General features: G+C 44.3%; 1 protein-coding gene and 1 long non-coding RNA gene across 4 annotated transcripts in view; both read right to left on the bottom strand.

The window, feature by feature from the left end:
* LOC118374456 (acid-sensing ion channel 2-like) overlaps positions 1-20,025 on the bottom strand; it is a 509,104-nt gene that overhangs the window by 180,331 nt on the left and 308,748 nt on the right. The window lies entirely within an intron of this gene.
* LOC127914545 (uncharacterized) lies at positions 1,122-15,203 on the bottom strand. The gene is made up of 2 exons (XR_008088827.1): positions 14,889-15,203; positions 1,122-2,271 (listed from the first exon to the last, which is right to left on the bottom strand). It is a non-coding gene; the product is annotated as an uncharacterized LOC127914545 (long non-coding RNA).

Genomic DNA, 20,025 nt, shown 5'->3' with positions numbered 1-20,025 from the left:
ACTGGATACTGGACTTTCTGACAGGTCACCCCCAGGTGGTGAGGGTAGGTAGCAACACATCTGCCACGCTGATCCTCAACACTGGAGCTCCCCAGTGGTGCGTGCTCAGTCCCCTCCTGTACTCCCTGTTTACCCACAACTGGATGGCCAGGCACGAGTCCAACACCATCATTAAGTTTGCAGACGACACAACAGTGGTAGGCCTGACCACGACGAGACAGCCTATAGGGAGGAGGTCAGAGACCTGGCCGGGTGGTGCCAGAATAACAACCTATCCCTCAACGTAACCAAGAATTAGGAGATTATTGTGGACTACAGGAAAAGGAGCTGAAGTGGAGCAGGTTGAGAGCTTCAAATTCCTCAGTGTCCACATCAACAACAAACTAGAATGGTCCAAACACACCAAGAGAGTCGGAAGAGGGTACCACAAAGCCTATTCCCCCTCGGGAAACTAAACGGATTTGGCATGGGTCGTGAGATTCTCAAAAGGTTCTACAGCTGCAACATCGAGAGCATCCTGACCGGTTGCATCACTGCCTGGTACGGCAATTGCTCGGCCTCAATACATCATTGGGGCAAAGCTGCCTGCCATCCAGGACCTCTACACCAGGCGGTGTCAGAGGAAGACCCCCGGCACCCTAGTCATAGACTGTTCTCTCTACTACCGCATGGCAAGCGGTACCGTAGGGCCAAGTTTAGGACGAAAAGGCTTCTCAACAGTTTTACCCCTAAGCCATAAGACTTATAAACAGGTAACCAATGGTTACCCGGACTATTTGCATTGTGTGCCCCCTCCACCCCCTCTTTTACGCTGCTGCTACTCTCTATTTATCTTATATGCATAGTCACTCTAACAATACATCAATGTACATACTACCTCAATTGGTCTGAACATCCAGTGCTCCCACACATTGGCTAACTGGGCTATCTGCATTGTGTCCCACCTCCCGCCAACCCTTTCTTTTACGATACTGCTACTCTCTGTTAATCATATACAGTGCCGTGCGAAAGTATTCGGCCCGGTTGAACTTTGCGACCTTTTGCCACATTTCAGGCTTCAAACATAAAGATATAAAACTGTATTATTTTGTGAAGAATCAACAACAAGTGGGACACAATCATGAAGTGGAACGACATTTATTGGATATTTCAAACTTTTTTAACAAATCAAAAACTGAAAAATTGGGCGTGCAAAATTATTCATCCCCTTTACTTTCAGTGCAGCAAACTCTCTCCAGAAGTTCAGTGAGGATCTCTGAATGATCCAATGTTGACCTAAATGACTAATGATGATAAATACAATCCACCTGTGTGTAATCAAGTCTCCGTATAAATGCACCTGCACTGTGATAGTCTCAGAGATCTGTTAAAAGCGCAGAGAGCATCATGAAGAACAAGGAACACACAAGGCAGGTCCGAGATACTGTTGTGAAGAAGTTTAAAGCCGGATTTGGATACAAAAAGATTTCCCAAGCTTTAAACATCCCAAGGAGCTCTGTGCAAGCGATAATATTGAAATGGAAGGAGTATCAGACCACTGCAAATCTACCAAGGGCTGGCCGTCCCTCTAAACTTTCAGCTCATACAAGGAGAAGACTGATCAGAGATGCAGCCAAGAGGCCCATGATCACTCTGGATGAACTGCAGAGATCTACAGCTGAGGTGGGAGACTCTGTCCATAGGAGAACAATCAGTCGTATATTGCACAAATTTGGCCTTTATGGAAGAGTGGCAAGAAGAAAGCCATTTCTTAAAGATATCCATAAAAAGTGTCGTTTAAAGTTTGCCACAAGCCACCTGGGAGACACACCAAACATGTGGAAGAAGGTGCTCTGGTCAGATGAAACCAAAATTGAACTTTTTGGCAACAATGCAAAACGTTATGTTTGGCGTAAAAGCAACACAGCTCATCACCCTGAACACACCATCCCCACTGTCAAACATGGTGGTGGCAGCATCATGGTTTGGGCCTGCTTTTCTTCAGCAGGGACAGGGAAGATGGTTAAAATTGATGGGAAGATGGATGGAGCCAGATACAGGACCATTCTGGAAGAAAACCTGATGGAGTCTGCAAAAGACCTGAGACTGGGACGGAGATTTGTCTTCCAACAAGACAATGATCCAAAACATAAAGCAAAATCTACAATGGAATGGTTCAAAAATAAACATATCCAGGTGTTAGAATGGCCAAGTCAAAGTCCAGACCTGAATCCAATCGAGAATCTGTGGAAAGAACTGAAAACTGCTGTTCACAAATGCTCTCCATCCAACCTCACTGAGCTCGAGCTGTTTTGCAAGGAGGAATGGGAAAAATTACCCCAAGCGACTTACAGCTGTAATCGCAGCAAAAGGTGGCGCTACAAAGTATTAACTTAAGGGGGCTGAATAGTTTTGCACGCCCAATTTTTCAGTTTTTGATTTGTTAAAAAAGTTTTAAATATCCAAAAAATGTCGTTCCACTTCATGATTGTGTCCCACTTGTTGTTGATTCTTCACAAAAGAATACAGTTTTATATCTTTATGTTTGAAGCCTGAAATGTGGCAAAAGGTCGCAAAGTTCAAGGGGGCTGAATACTTTCGCAAGGCACTGTATGCACAGTCACCATACCTACATGTACATACTACCTCAATAAGTCTGACTTATTGGGGATGTCACTTCTTGCTACTGGGGGGCAGTAATACATACGGTGATGGGCCAGGACCGTATCTGTGTCATGATGGCGTCTGTGAGAGCATGGGCAACGCCATTGAGGCCTTCATCATGAAATAGTATATTTTCTTCATATTAAAATTAATTGGCTTTTCCCTCCTGATGGCACCCTCCAAACGGGGTCATGAGTCATTCTAACCGGGTCATCAGGAGGGATCAGCCAATGAAGTAGGAAGTCCCACACAGTTGACTAAATCAAAACGGCAAACGTCCTCAGTGGCGCTGCCCATGCTAACATAAGGTTTCCGCCACTAGAGAACTCCATACAACTCCATGGCCAGGACATAGGTTGGGTTCAGATTAAATTATAAAACAATCTGAATGTGACTTGGATTTTAAGGAATGTAAGAAATATGGTGGAAGGAAACTCTCTCGCCCGTGTTTAAACCAATCCTGTTAGACTTCCGCCGAAGTTGATCCCTCTCCTTGTTCGGACGGCGTTCTTATTTACTAACTGACTTTATTGTCCCCATGGGGAAATTTTGTTGCAGTGTCATGTACACATAAAGTGGCATTTAAATACAAAACAAAATTGACAATACAACTTTCATAACAGTTACGCACCAATAAAAATAATGATAGTAAGAAAAAATATATGAAATAAAAAAGAAGGAAAGACGAGCCTGCTGGGTTTACGGAGTCAATGGGAACATTCCCCAAGCTATTTAGGAGGGGTATCACACCTGGCACAATGATGGTCTCGTTCTGTTTTTCCTGCTGAGGGGTGCCCTATACCTGCGCCCAGAGGGGAGTAATTCAAAGTCCAGGTACAGGGGGTGACTTGGGTCTAAAATGATTTTGTGAGCCTTACGGAGGGTCCTGACCTTAAAGATCTCATCCAGGCCTGTCTGTTTGACTCCAAGTACCTTGCTTGCTGTGGTAATAATCCTTCTCAGCATGTTTCTCTGGCTGACAGTGGCATTGCCAAACCAACAAACAATACAAAAAGTTCAAATACTCTCCATAAAGGATTTGTAAAACAGTCAGTATAGTACAGTCTATATTAAACGATCCCAACTTTTTTAGAAAGTACAGTCTCTGTTGACTCTTTCTGTAGATCAGGTCTGTACATTTACTCCACTGAAGTTTATTGTCCAAGAGGACACCCAGGTATTTGTATTCCTTTACAATCTCTATATTCTGGCCTCTGATAGATGTTGCAGAGGTAGGTGTTGAATGCTTCCTGAAGTCTATGCACATCTCTTTGGTCTTGTTGGTATTGAGGGCCAGGTGTGATTCCTCACACCACTCTTCAAAGTCATCTAGACCGGGCCATGATGTTCCTCACACCACTCTTCAAAGTCATCTAGGACCGGGCCATGATGTTCCTCACACCACTCTTCAAAGTCATCTAGGACCGGGCCATGATGTTCCTCACACCACTCTTCAAAGTCATCTAGGACCGGGCCATGATGTTCCTCACACCACTCTTCAAAGTCATCTAGGACCGGGCCATGATGTTCCTCACACCACTCTTCAAAGTCATCTAGGACCGGGCCATGATGTTCCTCGTCATCATGCAACAGGCTGATCAAGGCAGTGTCATCAGCGAACTTAACGAGGTGTCTGTCAGTATGGGAACTAGTACAACTATTAGTGTACAAGATGTACAGAAGTGGGGACATAACACATCCCTGAGGAGAGCCTGTGTTGGTATTGCGTATATCCGACACATGGGGACTTATTTTGACACATGGGGGCCTATTATGTTAATTAAGGAGGGTAAGAATGGCATCATCAACTCCCTTTTAGGCTGATAGGCAAACTGAAATGGGTCGAGGAACTGCTGGGTGACACTGAGAATATGACTTTTCACAATTTTCTCAAGGCATTTCATTACTAAGGATGTCAAGGCGACAGGGTGGTAGTCATTCAGCACAGAGGGATTAGATGCTTTAGGAATGGGTATAATTATTGAGTTTTTCCACAATACTGGAACGTGTTGCTGGTCAAGTGAGGATTGGAAAATGTCAATTGTTCAGCACAGTGCTTTAACACATGTCCACTTATTTTGTCTGGGCCTGGGCTTTTGTATGTGTTACATCCATCCTCAAGCATTTGTAAGGCTGCTTCCATTTGTTTTACCTCTGACACAAAGATGTCTGATTCAAATCTTGAGAAGAAAACATTCAGTTCATTAGCCATGTTCTGGCCCTCATATCCCCCAAGGTCAGCACTGGGTTTTCCCCCTGCCTATGTGGGGGGCGCTAGCCATGGATTGAATCCTATGCCAGGCCATCGTTGCGTTTCCTGAGGCGAGGGTCCTCTCCACCCTTTGCATGTTTGCCTCCTTGTCCACCAGTATCTGCCTTTTGATCTCACATTGTACATCTCTTAAAGCTTGTCTATCACCCCAGCATAAACTGCCTTCTTCCTATCAAGTAGTGATTTTAGATGTTTTGGTACCCAAGGCTTGTTGTTAGGGAAGAGTTTACAGGTCTTAGTAGGCATAACTGACTCAACACAGAAGATTACATAGTCTGAAATAACATCTGTGAGTTCATCCAGATCAGAGATGCTGTCCTCAAATACCTCCCACATTGTACAGTCAAAACACCCCTGAAGACCAAATACCTCCCACATTGTACAGTCAAAACACCCCTGGAGACCAAATACCTCCCACATTGTACAGTTAAAAACACCCCTGAAGACCAAATACCTCTAACATTGTACAGTCAAAACACCCCTGGAGACCAAATACCTCCCACATTGTACAGTCAAAACACCCCTGGAGACAAGTGGTACGGTTGTCGTTCCAGATCTGGACGGTTTTAACTGTGGGTTTCTCCCTCTCCAGGAGCTGACAGTAGGCTGGCCTGAGGTAGTTTTAACTGTAAGTTTCTCCCTCTCCAGGAGCCGACAGTAGGTTGGCCTGAGGTAGTTTTAACTGTAGGTTTCTCCCTCTCCAGGAGCCGACAGTAGGTTGGCCTGAGGTAGTTTTAACTGTAGGTTTCTCCCTCTCCAGGAGCCGACAGTAGGTTGGCCTGAGGTAGTTTTAACTGTGGGTTTCTCCCTCTCCAGGAGCCGACAGTAGGTTGGCCTGAGGTAGTTTTAACTGTAGGTTTCTCCCTCTCCAGGAGCCGACAGTAGGTTGGCCTGAGGTAGTTTTAACTGTAGGTTTCTCCCTCTCCAGGAGCCGACAGTAGGTTGGCCTGAGGTAGTTTTAACTGTGGGTTTCTCCCTCTCCAGGAGCCGACAGTAGGTTGGCCTGAGGTAGTTTTAACTGTAGGTTTCTCCCTCTCCAGGAGCCGACAGTAGGTTGGCCTGAGGTAGTTTTAACTGTAGGTTTCTCCCTCTCCAGGAGCCGACAGTAGGTTGGCCTGAGGTAGACCACATTGTGGTCTGATGTCCCCAGGGGAGGTCTGGTGTTGGCAGAGAATGCATTTGGTATTGTTCTATAGCACAAGTCAAGAGTCCTATTTTTCCTAGTGTGACATTTCACATACTGATGGTATGTGTGCAAGACTTTGTGCAAGGTAGAGTTGTTAAAATCCCCTAAAATAAATTTGGGTGCGTCGGGGGAGATGGATTCCAGTTTCTGTGACAGATTATAAATAATCTCTGATGCCTTTGTTATATTAGCTTTAGGTTGAATGTACACAACGGTCACAAACAATTGGGGAACTCACGGGGCAGATAGTAAGGTCGCAGTGACACAGAAAGCAGTTCCATGTCCGGGGACCAGAGTGTCTCTCTTATCAGAGTGTCTCTCTTATCAGAGTGTCTCTCTTACCAGAGTGTCTCTCGTTCGGCGGTCGACGTCGCCGGTTTTCTAGTCACCACCTATTCACGTTGAATTTTTTTATTTGTTTTGTCTTCATTACACACACCTGGTTTCCATACCATAATCATTGTTCCCTATTTAACCCTCTGGTTTCCCCCTTGGTTTTGTGCGTGTTTGTTATTGTCAAGTTCTCTCGTTTTGTGACCTGGATTATTTGTCTCCTTTATGGAATATTGTTTTTGAGTAAAGTTACGGTTATTACTCATCTCTGTGTCCTGCTCCTGACTCTGCCTTACCTGCATCAACTAGACTTTTGACAAATCCAATGCTTTTTTAACTTTAGTAGTAGATGTAAGAATAATCAAGTACTTTTACATTTCTCTGACAGAAAGAGGAAAAAACAACAAATACATTTATGGCACATTTGACATGATATGAAATGTAATAGTAAACATGTATCACTGATTAACCCCTTCAAATAGGGTTAATAAAAACAGCTGCAAAATCAGAAACAACACAACACTTCTTCACAAATATATCAGTTCACAACCTGCCAGCTTGTCTGTGTGTGTTTCTGTTCAACCAAACAAGATTTTCTGGTTTATCTTCAAGGCTCCAGAGGGGTGGTCACTCGGTTTCTCAAGCCTGATGACAGGCTGAATATTCTCTCCATGAACGCTTGGGAAGCAGGTGCAGAAACCAGATTCAGTGCCACAGGGCACATCTTTGGATAAACAGCCATCCTTGCCTGCAAATACTGGAAAGGTGACTCTATAAACATGCCCCCCTTTACCTCTTTCAGTTACTTCCGCAGCTCACACGGGGCACTTAATGCCCTGCCTGGTTGACCCTCCGGCTGGACAGAGACACAATCTTCGATGCGAGGAAGCAACATATATTTCTGAAGAACTGTGGTCAAGATGCTTTCTGGATTCAACATACTGGCCTCATGCTGGGATCCTGCTGCTCCATAGCTGTACTCTCTGATTTGCTGACGTAAAGAAGACCGCTTCCCTCATCAGTGTCTCTGTTGAGCGAAGTGCCAGAGACACACTTTGGCCCATTAGGCAAGCTGCTGCAGAGGTTAGATCAAAGTTGGCTGCTAGAGGATTCAGTATGCATGGGAAGTGCTCACACAGTGACTTCAGGTGGATCTGTGCCAACTGTTTTGCAACAGTAGTTGACTGCAAGTGTGCCCCAAGGTTGAGAAGGCACATCAGTTTGAAGGTCTGTGTGTATTGTGAATGGCTCCAGCAACTTCACACGCTGCTCTAGCTTGGCCCAGCCACGCTCCGTGGTCGCCCTCGGATTTCTTCCCTGTTAGTTAGTGATAGTGATCCACAAGCTAGGCCTATTTGAAACATCGGCATATACAGGCAGCATTTACCCACCAAATTCAGAAATTCATAAAAACCCATTAAAAAAAAAGCTTGAAAACCTAAATTGGATTTAGAAGAAAACAACTCAAACTAAACATAATTCATAAGTGTTTGTCGCGCCCTGATCATAGGAAGCTGTTTTCTTTCTCTATTTGATTCGGTCAGGGTGTGATGTGGGGTGGGCATTCTATTTTTAGTTTTCTAGGTTTCTTTATTTCTGTTTTGGCCGGTATGGTTTTCAATCAGGGACAGCTGTCTATCGTTGTCTCTGATTGGGAATCATACTTAGGTAGCCTTTTTCCCCCACCTATGTTGTGGGATCTTGTTCTTGTATTGTTGCTGTTGAGCCCTACAAGGCTGTACGTTACGTTGGTTTTCGCGTTCTTGTCTTTCTTGGTTATCATTAAAGAATATGAGTAACCTACCTCACGCTGCATCTTGGTCTCATTCGAACGACGGACGTTACAGTGTTTTAGTTTGTTTTGCAGTAAAAGATAAGAGTTTCAGTTTAGGTTTTTTTCAGTTTACTAAACAGTTTTTCAAATGTTTGCTTTATTTTAGTTTTAGTCTACTCTACTAACCTTGGATTGTGTTCCTCTCTGCTCCTCTCATGGCCTGATCCTGGATCACATCTGGCTGCAGGGCCTATTCTACCTCAACCTGTCTAAATCAAATCCCAGCCACTAGCTAAGCACCCTGTCTGCATAGTTAACAGACTGTGCTGCAAGGCTGGATCTGAAGTTACTTTGGGTAGATTTAATCATGCACTTCAGACAGTGCTTTAAGTGGGAGATATTTAAAGACATCCTCCAGCCTATTATTATCATTATTAATATCACTATTTAACCCCATTGTTTTGGGGTATGCTAAAGTTACTCTGTGGTGGCTGTTGCTAAATAATAGAACCCTAATCCCAGGTTGAAGTCACTGATGGGGACAAATTTGCTCACAGAGAGAAAACATTAACTTGCACTTGACATCGAAGGCGTATTACAGTTGTAAAGTCAATATTTTCCAAAAGGAATATGCATGTTTGGGCGATGAAACCTTGAATAAAGGCCCTATCAATTAGATTTGAGAAAAATAATCCTCATTATTTCCAACATTATAGTTGAGCTCATAAGCAATGCACTGTGAGGGTCAACTTCAAACATGACCTCTTTTGTCTATGGATTTTAATTGGTGATGTACTGTATACTATTCACTAGATTTAGCGGAAAAACTAAGACAGGAGGATGTCTTGCTGTGAAAATGCTCCTGTATTTCCATAATTCATGAAGATATCCATTGGAAGAACACAACACTGAGACATTCTGCATGTTCAATTATTGACAGGCACTCCAAATCTCAGTGAGGAATTTCTCTTTCATATTGTTCAGCTTGTCTGTCTGTTCTTTGTTTTTATTCTATTTCTCCCCCTCACTTCCCTCTATACACTGTCTTTCCATTTCCTTCATAATGCCCTTCTCCCCCCTCTTTCTTTATATCCTCTCTCTCTCTCTCTCTCTCTCTCTCTCTCTCTCTCTCTCTCTCTCTCTCTCTCTCTCTCTCTCTCTATGGGTTTATAGAAGGGAGATGGACATGTCTCTCTTTATAGAAGGGAGATGGACATGTCCAACCCCAGACTGTACACTATATCTCCTTTTATTGGCAGTGTATTAAAGGATCAGCTGTGTATAAGGTAAGGTAATAAAACAGAGACTACAGTCCTCTACAGGCCTGATGCACATGTCCAACCCCAGACTGTACACTATGGGTTTATAGAAGGGAGATGGACATGTCCAACCCCAGACTGTACACTATGGGTTTATAGAAGGGAGATGGACATGTCCAACCCCAGACTGTACACTATGGGTTTATAGAAGGGAGATGGACATGTCCAACCCCAGACTGTACACTATGGGTTTATAGAAGGGAGATAGACATGTCCAACCCCAGACTGTACACTATGGGTTTATAGAAGGGAGATGGACATGTCCAACCCCAGACTGTACACTATGGGTTTATAGAAGGGAGATGGACATGTCCAACCCCAGACTGTACACTATGGGTTTATAGAAGGGAGATGGACATGTCCAACCCCAGACTGTACACTATGGGTTTATAGAAGGGAGATGGACATGTCCAACCCCAGACTGTACACTATGGGTTTATAGAAGGGAGATGGACATGTCCAACCCCAGACTGTACACTATGGGTTTATAGAAGGGAGATGGACATGTCCAACCCCAGACTGTACACTATGGGTTTATAGAAGGGAGATGGACATGTCCAACCCCAGACTGTACACTACGGGTTTATAGAAGGGAGATGGACATGTCCAACCCCAGACTGTACACTATGGGGTTATAGAAGGGAGATGGACATGTCCAACCCCAGACTGTACACTATGGGTTTATAGAAGGGAGATGGACATGTATGCATCAACCACAGCCTTCTATACATATAAATGTAAATGTAAATCTAAATATGTTGCCTTGCTGCATTTCCTCATATTGATAGATGGATACATGGAAAGGTAATAAAATATGGATTATGGAGAGGATCATCCAGTCCAGATACCTGGGCTGACCAATGAGTCCAGAAAGGTCAGAGGAAAGGTCATTGGACATCCTTTTTACCTGAGACAGGAAGCTGTAAAGCCGCTGCGTGTGCAGCGTGTGTCAGATATGGAATCAATGGAAATATTCAGGTAGAAAGTTGTCAGGAGCATCCACCCTCTGTCAGGTTGTGTTCATTCTCCCTCACAGTACCGTCAGCAAATAATGAGCTGGGTAGAAACACCTGCTATGCCTTTCATGTCACTGCCTCCCTACTGTGGCAAAGGGAGCTCAAAAACCAGGGTTTGGAACAGAGACCTTCTGGTGCATAAAACAGATTCAAGCTGCTTTAGACAGATAACTCTGGGAATCACAAGATGCTGCCAGTAAGCATATTCCTGGGATAAAAAAACATGCGTATCACAAACAGAAATGTGAAATAAAGAAACGCTGGGTTCACTTTACTGCGTTTTGGGCTGTGGCGGCTGACAACAGCACCATAATGATATAGTAGTATTTGATCCCGTCTGGGGGATGTTGTTATGCATGTCAGGGATTCATGTTACAGAGCGGTGAGTTATGGAAGTTGCAGCAAGGTGAGATAATATCCATCATATTAATGCGTTTGTGTTTCATCTCAAGGCTCAGGCAGCAGGCTGGAACATTTTGCTATCTGACCTAATCTTCCACTACGTTCACAGCCGGCAGGCCAATCTCTCAGGACCGTAAATGGCCAACACACACTACTACCCTACCATACTAAACACATGCTTTATACAGCTGACAGATCCTGAATGCTAGGGTGTAGACGATGACAAGAGAGTTGAAGAATAGACAGATACTATGCTGATCTGAAATGTTCTAAATCAGTCCTTGGGCAGATCTGGACACAGTCACATTTCTAAATGAACCCCCTTTAACATCCCATTGGGACCTGAGGTCTATAGGTTCTAGACTTTATTTGTAATTGTCTACCTGAGGACAGAGAGTATGGCGATTCATACAGTGGGTGTGACAGCTGTAAGGCCTCATTATGTCTCTGGGTGTGTGGACTGCCCTCTGCTCTGGCTGTGGTTGGCTGGCTGGCTGGCTGGCTGTGGTCGTCACTGGCCACGCGTCTCTCATATGGCTAGATGGATGCCGTGGATGGATGCTGGGTGAGTATGATTGGGTGTTTGTGCTGCTTGTTGGTATGAATGTTAATAAAGCCTCTGAGAGTGTGTGTGTGTGTGTGTGTGTGTGTGTGTGTGTGTGTGTGTGTGTGTGTGTGTGTGTGTGTGTGTGTGTGTGTGTGTGTGTGTGTGTGTGTGTGTGTGTGTGTGTGTGTGTGTGTGTGTGTGTGTGTGTGGCTGCTTTATTTATGCAGGGGAGGTGTAGGCTGGGGACGGGGGAGGCGGTGTGGGAGAGAAGAGACCTTGGATCTTCTCCATGTTGTTCACTTAACAGTAACCTCGATCTCTCTTTCTCGACAGCTCAACCTCGACTCAACGCTGGAGCGCGTCACTGTTCAGATAGTGTGCATGAACATGTGAAGCAGGTCAAGCATGACTCCGGCTGGGTGTAGCTGAGGAGAGATCAGATGAAGACAGCGAATGATATTCATAGAGGAGAACACCGTCCATTAGTCTTCCATTCCAACACTAACCTTTTAGGAGTACTGGGGGCTTTGCATAGACATGACCTTGAATACCAACAAGTTATCTAAGGGCTAGGGGTGTTGTCAGACAGCCTGTGGTGGTAGTGCTGGTTTACTATAGCAGTCTGCACTCCTGCTAGCATATACAGATGAAGATCCAAGTTTACATACTCCTTAGCCAACTACATTTAAACTCAGTTTTTCACAATTCCTGACATTTAATCCTAGTAAAAATTCCCTGTTTTAGGTCAGTTAGGATCACCACGTTATTATAAGAATGTGAAATGTCAGAATAATAGTAGAGATAATTATTTATTTAAGCTTTTATTTCTTTCATCACATTCCCAGTGGGTCAGAAGTTTACATACACTCAATTAGTATTTGGTCGCATTGCCTTTAAATTATTTAACTGGGTCAAACGTTTTCGGGTAGCCTTCCACAAGCTTCCCACAATAAGTTGGGTGAATTTTTGGCCCATTCCTCCTTAGAGGAGCTGTTGTAACTGAGTCAGGTTTGTAGGCCTCCTTGCTCGTGTGACAGGTTAAAGGAAATATTCATAGCCTGTTATACATTAAAAAGTATTAGTAAATTCATAGTATGTGAGGATCTTAAAACATCTAAGGTTAAAAAGATCATGCATTCAGTATTAGTTGATAGAGATTGATAACATTCATATAATTGTGTTAAAGTTCAAATCTGTCAAGCGTACAAAGGGTACGAATTGTGAGAGTAATGTGTAAACGTTATATTGATTACTTTATTTTGTGGTGACTAAAAGTGTTAATCTGTGATCTACTAAATGCTCTTAATCTATGAGCCTGAGATCGATTGATCTGGTCTCCACCCATATTCCTGGGGAAATTGCGGTCTTTTCTCATTGCACTAAATGTTGAATTGAGAAAACAACACCGTATCACTCTCATGATTATTTCTCCCCTGTTTTCAGGGGCGTAACATTTTTGGAGGCTCCGCTGAGATAGCTGCTCAGATGTCCAGTTTCCACACCCTGGTCGCTGAATTCCGAGCCAGCTAAATCTCCACATAACAACTCAGGCAGGCTGCAGTGAGGAAAGTGTTGCTGTTTGGGGGAAGTTGGAAGTTAGTGGTTAAGTACGTGTCAACTGAGGCCATTGATCGACCATCAGAGACAGTAAGGACCATCTAATTCAGAGTCAACTCCTGCACAGTAAAAGTTCCTCCTGTTCTGTCAAGATGACAAGCGCCTTGGAAGAACTAGAGGAAGAGGTAGTAGGAGAATTGCACACCCTGACTAAAGACAAATTACTAGAGATATGTGATTTCCTTGAAATATCAGGCGAACAGAGAAGAGATGTTAAAGACAAATCCCGCATATCATTAATGACTCACATTATGATGTTCCTTGAAAGAAAGGAAGTTGCAGAGTTAGAAGATGGCGGCATGTCGGAATTGTTGCTACTTAAAGATGAAATGACAGAGATGATCAGTGGCATATATAACAAAACAGGGCAAATTGACCATGAAATTGAACCAGCCGGAACACATCACAGAATAGAGGAACTGAGAACTGTAACCCCACAACAAGGGGTGGGAACTGAGCAGATTACTGCAGCCAAAGCCAGTGATTCTCTGCGTCAGCAGAGTTTAAAATGTCTGGTCAGATACAGTGCCTTGCGAAAGTATTCGGCCCCCTTGAACTTTGCGACCTTTTGCCACATTTCAGGCTTCAAACATAAAGATATAAAACTGTATTTTTTTGTGAAGAATGAACAACAAGTGGGACACAATCATGAAGTGGAACGACATTTATTGGATATTTCAAACTTTTTTAACAAATCAAAAACTGAAAAATTGGGCGTGCAAAATTATTCATCCCCTTTACTTTCAGTGCAGCAAACTCTCTCCAGAAGTTCAGTGAGGATCTCTGAATGATCCAATGTTGACCTAAATGACTAATGATGATAAATACAATCCACCTGTGTGTAATCAAGTCTCCGTATAAATGCACCTGCACTGTGATAGTCTCAGAGGTCCGTTAAAAGCGCAGAGAGCATCATGAAGAACAAGGAACACACCAGGCAGGTCCGAGATACTGTTGTGAAGAAGTTTAAAGCCGGATTTGGATACAAAAATATTTCCCAAGCTTTAAACATCCCAAGGAGCACTGTGCAAGCGATAATATTGAAATGGAAGGAGTATCAGACCACTGCAAATCTACCAAGACCTGGCCGTCCCTCTAAACTTTCAGCTCATACAAGGAGAAGACTGATCAGAGATGCAGCCAAGAGGCCCATGATCACTCTGGATGAACTGCAGAGATCTACAGCTGAGGTGGGAGACTCTGTCCATAGGACAACAATCAGTCGTATATTGCACAAATCTGGCCTTTATGGAAGAGTGGCAAGAAGAAAGCCATTTCTTAAAGATATCCATAAAAAGTGTTGTTTAAAGTTTGCCACAAGCCACCTGGGAGACACACCAAACATGTGGAAGAAGGTGCTCTGGTCAGATGAAACCAAAATGGAACTTTTTGGCAACAATGCAAAACGTTGTGTTTGGCGTAAAAGCAATACCCTGAACACACCATCCCCACTGTCAAACATGGTGGTGGCAGCATCATGGTTTGGGCCTGCTTTTCTTCAGCATGGACAGGGAAGATGGTTAAAATTGATGGGAAGATGGATGGAGCCAAATACAGGACCATTCTGGAAGAAAACCTGCAAAAGACCTGAGACTGGGACGGAGGTTGGTCTTCCAACAAGACAATGATCCAAAACATAAAGCAAAATCTACAATGGAATGGTTAAAAAATAAACATATCCAGGTGTTAGAATGGCCAAGTCAAAGTTCAGACCTGAATCCAATCGAGAATCTGTGGAAATAACTGAAAACTGCTGTTCACAAATGCTCTCCATCCAACCTCACTGAGCTCGAGCTGTTTTGCAAGGAGGAATGGGAAAAAATTTCAGTCTCTCGATGTGCAAAACTGATAGAGACATACCCCAAGTGACTTACAGCTGTAATCGCAGCAAAAGGTGGCGCTACAAAGTATTAACTTAAGGGGGCTGAATAATTTTGCACGCCTAATTTTTCAGTTTTTGATTTGTTAAAAAAGTTTGAAATATCCAATAAATGTCGTTCCACTTCATGATTGTGTCCCACTTGTTGTTGATTCCTCACAAAAAAATACAGTTTTATATCTTTATGTTTGAAGCCTGAAATGTGGCAAAAGGTCGCAAAGTTAAGGGGTCCGAATACTTTCGCAAGGCACTGTAGGTGAACCGGGCCAGAAAGAAAAAAATATTTTTTCCAGCCTTGCCCATCAGATCGAGAATAGACTTAACAGAGGCTATCCTGAGGTAGAAATAGTAGACGCAGTAGTCAGGGCTATTTCACCAGGCTCACAGCTACGCAGCTACTTGGAAGATAAACCCCAGCTAACTCTTCCCACACTGTATCCTGCGTTCCCACTTCCAACAGAAGAGTGCAACCGAGCTTTACAAACAGCTAGCTTCAGAAGCACAGCATAGCAAGGAGACCCCTCAAAGCTTCCTGATGCGCATCTTAGATTTGAGGCAGAAAGTACTGTTTGCATCCCAGGAGTCAGAATCAGGACTTAAGTATGGCCCTGCTCTAGTCCAGAGCATGTGTTTACACACAGTCCTTACGGGTCTCCAGAGTGACAGTATCAGGATAGACATGCAGCCTCTCCTGCTAGAGAGTGAAACATCAGATGAGGTTTTGCTAGAGAAGCTTAACATTGCTTGTGCTAATGAGATAGAAAGACAAAACAAAAAGCAGTTTAATGCCCCACAGCCTGCTACAACTGTAAGTGTAGTCCTGTTAGAAGATACGCCATCTGCAAAATGTCCTGTGAAGGAAGCCAAAGCTAAGATACCCGTAGAACTGTTAACAGAGTTAGCTGAACTTAAGACACGTGTAGCTTCTCTAAAAGGTCTCAGTGCAGAGATTTCTCAGATTAAGGAGACATTACAGCAGCCTATGTTTCAGTCACCGCCTTGTGCCTATGCCCCACCCCCAGTTAGGAGGCCAGATAGGGACCCCACCTGTTTCCCAGCAGCAGTATTACAGTAACTACAGTCGGTCCCAAGCACCTGACCCTGCGCAGCATCAACATGCACCTAACCGGTATACCAACCGCTCTGTTCAAGCTCCAAGGAGGTGTTTTGTCTGCAAGCAGACCAGAACAGATGCACGCTGCACACACTGCTTCCGATGTGGAAGTGGAGAACATTTTCAAGCTGAATGTAAAATCCAGGGACAACTTTTCGGCTAGCCTCTGAAACTGACCAAACAAAGGAACTGATCATCCCGGTGCTGGTAATGAAAGCCTGTCACCTATCTCATCCCATCATAGGTTTCAATGTTATCGAGCACATCCTGACAATGACTGAAAAGACTAAACGATACAATACAGTAAAAACAGCTTTCTCAAGCCTCAAAAGAAACAAGGTGAGAGCTTTTATACAGGCTGTTAGCGCAGAACAGACAGATGAATACGCAGTGAAACCAAGAAAGAGAAGGTTGCTGTACCAAAACACAGTAGCATTCAGATTGAGTGCCGTGTAGCTTTCCCAGCCTTCAAAGATAACAATGCTTTTCCAGCCAGACCTGAAGCTGCAGTGGCCAGACGACCTTGAGTTCTTTGACACACTAGTCAGAGTCAGAAAAGGTGGCCTCCAGTTATCCTGCTTGATGTCTCTAACCCCACTGACCACGACATTGCCCTGCTAGGGACGCACAATAATCGGTACAGCACAAACCATTATGACTGTGTTACCTGCCCAAGTCTTTGAAAAACTGTCACCCCAGCCACAGTGAATCACACCAGCTGCTCTCAAACCCTATGTACTGCTACTGAACAGTGGGGATCCACCAGTAGGTTTAACTCACCTAACCGAAGAGCAGAGAGAGGTTGTTAGGCAATGCTTAGAGAAGAGTGTCACTCTTCTCCAGATCAGACAATGACATTGGCTGCATTGAACGATTGAAAATTACTATTTCTAAAGGGGACTCTGAACCAGTAAAGCGCACATACATGTCAGTGCCCAGCCACTGTATCAGGAGATGAAGGGTTACCTTTATGACCTCATAGTCCAGGGCTGGGTTAGGGAAGTCAAACTCTTCATATTATTCACCTGTCGTGTGCGTCGTAAGAAGGACGGGACCCTCCGGTTGTGTATAGATTACAGAGACCTGAACAGAAAAGACATATCCCGACCGCCAGCCCATCCCTCGGGTCCAAGACATAATGGACAGTTTAGGTGGTCATTTCTGGTTCTCCCTCTTAGATCAGGGGAAAGCGTATCACCAGGGGTTCATCTCTGAAGAAAGCAGACCACTGACAGCATTTGTGACCCCATGGGGACTCTATGAGTGGATACGTATGCCATTCCAGCCTCATGAACGCTCCTGCAGCTTTTCAGCGGTGTATGGAGGAGTGTTTGGAAGGGCTCCGGGATAACATCTGCATTCCTTATCTGGACGACACGCTAGTTTTCAGTAAAACATTCAACAGCCATGTGAATGATGCGAAACGTTTTGCACCGTCTCAGAGAGTATGGCATTAAACTCAAACCAAGTAAGTGTGATCTTTTTAAACCCCTGGTCCCGTTATTTGGGCAGAATAGTGTCTGCAGAGAGGGCAGCCAGTTGACCCAGACGATTTTGAAGCAGTAAGAGCATTGAAAGAAATCAGACCAGAGACTGTGGGCCAGCTCAGAAAAATGCTTGGTTTACTCACTTACTACAGACATTACATCAAAGACTTTTCTAGGAGTGCCAGCTGCCTGGATGACCACCTGAAAGCAGATTCAGAGAAATTACCTGACCACCCACGGAAAACAAAAACAAAGAAAGTAAGTCATGGGTGCCCTCAAACAAGCCAATCCTGTGGACTGACCAGCATCAACAGGCACTTGAACAGCTGATTGAGTGTTTGCTTCACCCACCAGTTTTAGGTTTCCCTGATTTCACGCAGCCATTTGTTGTACACTGATGCGTCACACCAAGGCTTGGGAGCAGTTCTTTATCAAAAGCAAGATGGGAAGCTTAGGGTCATTGCTTATGGCTCTCGAACCTTAACAGCAGCTGAGAAGAACTATCACTACCACTCGAGCAAAGCTAGAATTTCTAGCTCTAAATGGGCAATCACTGATAAGTTCCATGACTATTTGTACTATGCCCGACCTTCACTGTATACAGCGATAACAACCCGCTCTGCTACATTCTGTCTACTGCAAAACTGAACGCAACCACTTCCAGGTGGGTTGCAGACTTGGCTGATTTCCACTTTACAATAAAGTACAGGCCAGGCAGAGAGAACGGTGATGCAGATGCTTTGTCAAGGATGCAGAGTCACTGATGAGAGAATGTTCTGAGGAGCTTCCACCAGACACCATTTCCGCCACGATACAAACAGTTGAGGTACAGAAAGAGGCTGTTGTACCTTGGTCACTTTCAGCTGCATCTATCACTGCAACAACCAGCTCAATCCCAAAAGATGGGATAAGAGAAGCACAAGAATCTGATCCAGTCATCCGTCCTGTGCTCAATTTCAAACTGTCTGGTTCCAAACCGCCAGTTAAAGAGCAAAAGAAATTCAGTCCAAAGACAAAATGCCTATTCAGAGAATGGGACAAATTGACAATACACAGTGATGGCATTCTGTACAGAATCACTACAGCCCGCAAGCAGTTAGTTCTACCAGAGCAGTACAAAGGTAAAGTGATGGAAGAGTTGCACAATAACATGGGACACTAAGGTACTGGACCGCACTGTATCACTAGTACATGACCGCTTCTTCTGGCCATATATGCACCTGACATCGAGCACTATGTGACTAAAACTTGTAGCTGTGTCAAGCAGAAAAAGCCAACCCATGAAACAAGAGCTCCTCTGACAAACATTGTGACAACACAGCCATTTGAACTGGTATGTATTGACTTCCTTCATCTCGACAGATGCAAAGGGGGATATGAGTACATCCTCGTGATTGTTGATCATTTTACATTTCACTCAAGCCTACACCACCACGTCAAAGTCAGGTAAAACTGCTGCAAATCTCATCTTCAATGACTTTGCACTGAAGTTTGGGTTCCCGTCCCGCATCCACCATGACCAAGGGGAGAATTTGAAAATCAGTTGTTTCCATCAGTTAAAGAAACTCAGTGGCATGGCGGGGTCCAGGACAACACCCTATCACCCGATGGGAAACGGTCAAGGGAACGCATGAACAGAACATTGTTGCAGATGTTAAAGACACTAACTGAGACACAAAAGTCAAATTGGAAGGAGTCTCTGAACAAACTGGTTTATGCCTATAACTGCACCCGTTGCAAAGTGACTGGCTATTCACCATTTCATCTTCTGTTTGGGAGATCACCCAGGCTTCCAGTTGATATGCTCTTTGGATTGTGCACAGAGGCAGGTTCCAGTAACCAGCGAGACTACGTGGAGAACTGGAAACGAGGATACAAGAAGCATACGCCATTGCAAATGAAAATGCTCAGAAAGCCATTGAAAGAAGTAAGAAGTACTATGACACTAAAGTTAGGGAGTTCAGTGCTACAGCCTGGCGAGAGTGTTCTGATTAAAAACCTGACACCAAGAGGAGGACCTGGAAAACTCCGTAACTATTAGGAAGATACACCACACAGTGGTGAGACAAATGGGTTCAGACCTGCCGATTTATGAATTGAGACCAGAAAAGGGTAGGGACGCCCAGGGTCCTGCACAGAAACCTGCTCATGTCCTGTGACCACTTACCTTTGGAGACACAACCAGAAATGACCAAAGTGGACAAAGTCAGAAAACGAGGAGACACCAGCCTGCATCACAGCCTCTAGATTCTGATGAAGACAGCTGGGATGAATATGACCTTCATCATGAGCCGCTACAGGTTCCCACATCTCCTACAGTACCTGAGGAGAGGAATGCTGAACCAGCAAGAGAGGGGAAACACAGGCCTCAACAGTGAAACAGACAGTTACAGTGCCAGTCCCTGATACGCTACCAGCACAGCCTCTTGTTGAAAA

Source organism: Oncorhynchus keta, chromosome 32 (assembly GCF_023373465.1).
Source record: "Oncorhynchus keta strain PuntledgeMale-10-30-2019 chromosome 32, Oket_V2, whole genome shotgun sequence".
In the NCBI taxonomy this organism is placed as follows: domain Eukaryota; kingdom Metazoa; phylum Chordata; class Actinopteri; order Salmoniformes; family Salmonidae; genus Oncorhynchus; species Oncorhynchus keta.
The sequence above is the reverse complement of the archived record's forward strand: the minus strand, read 5'-3'. Positions and strand labels throughout refer to the sequence as shown.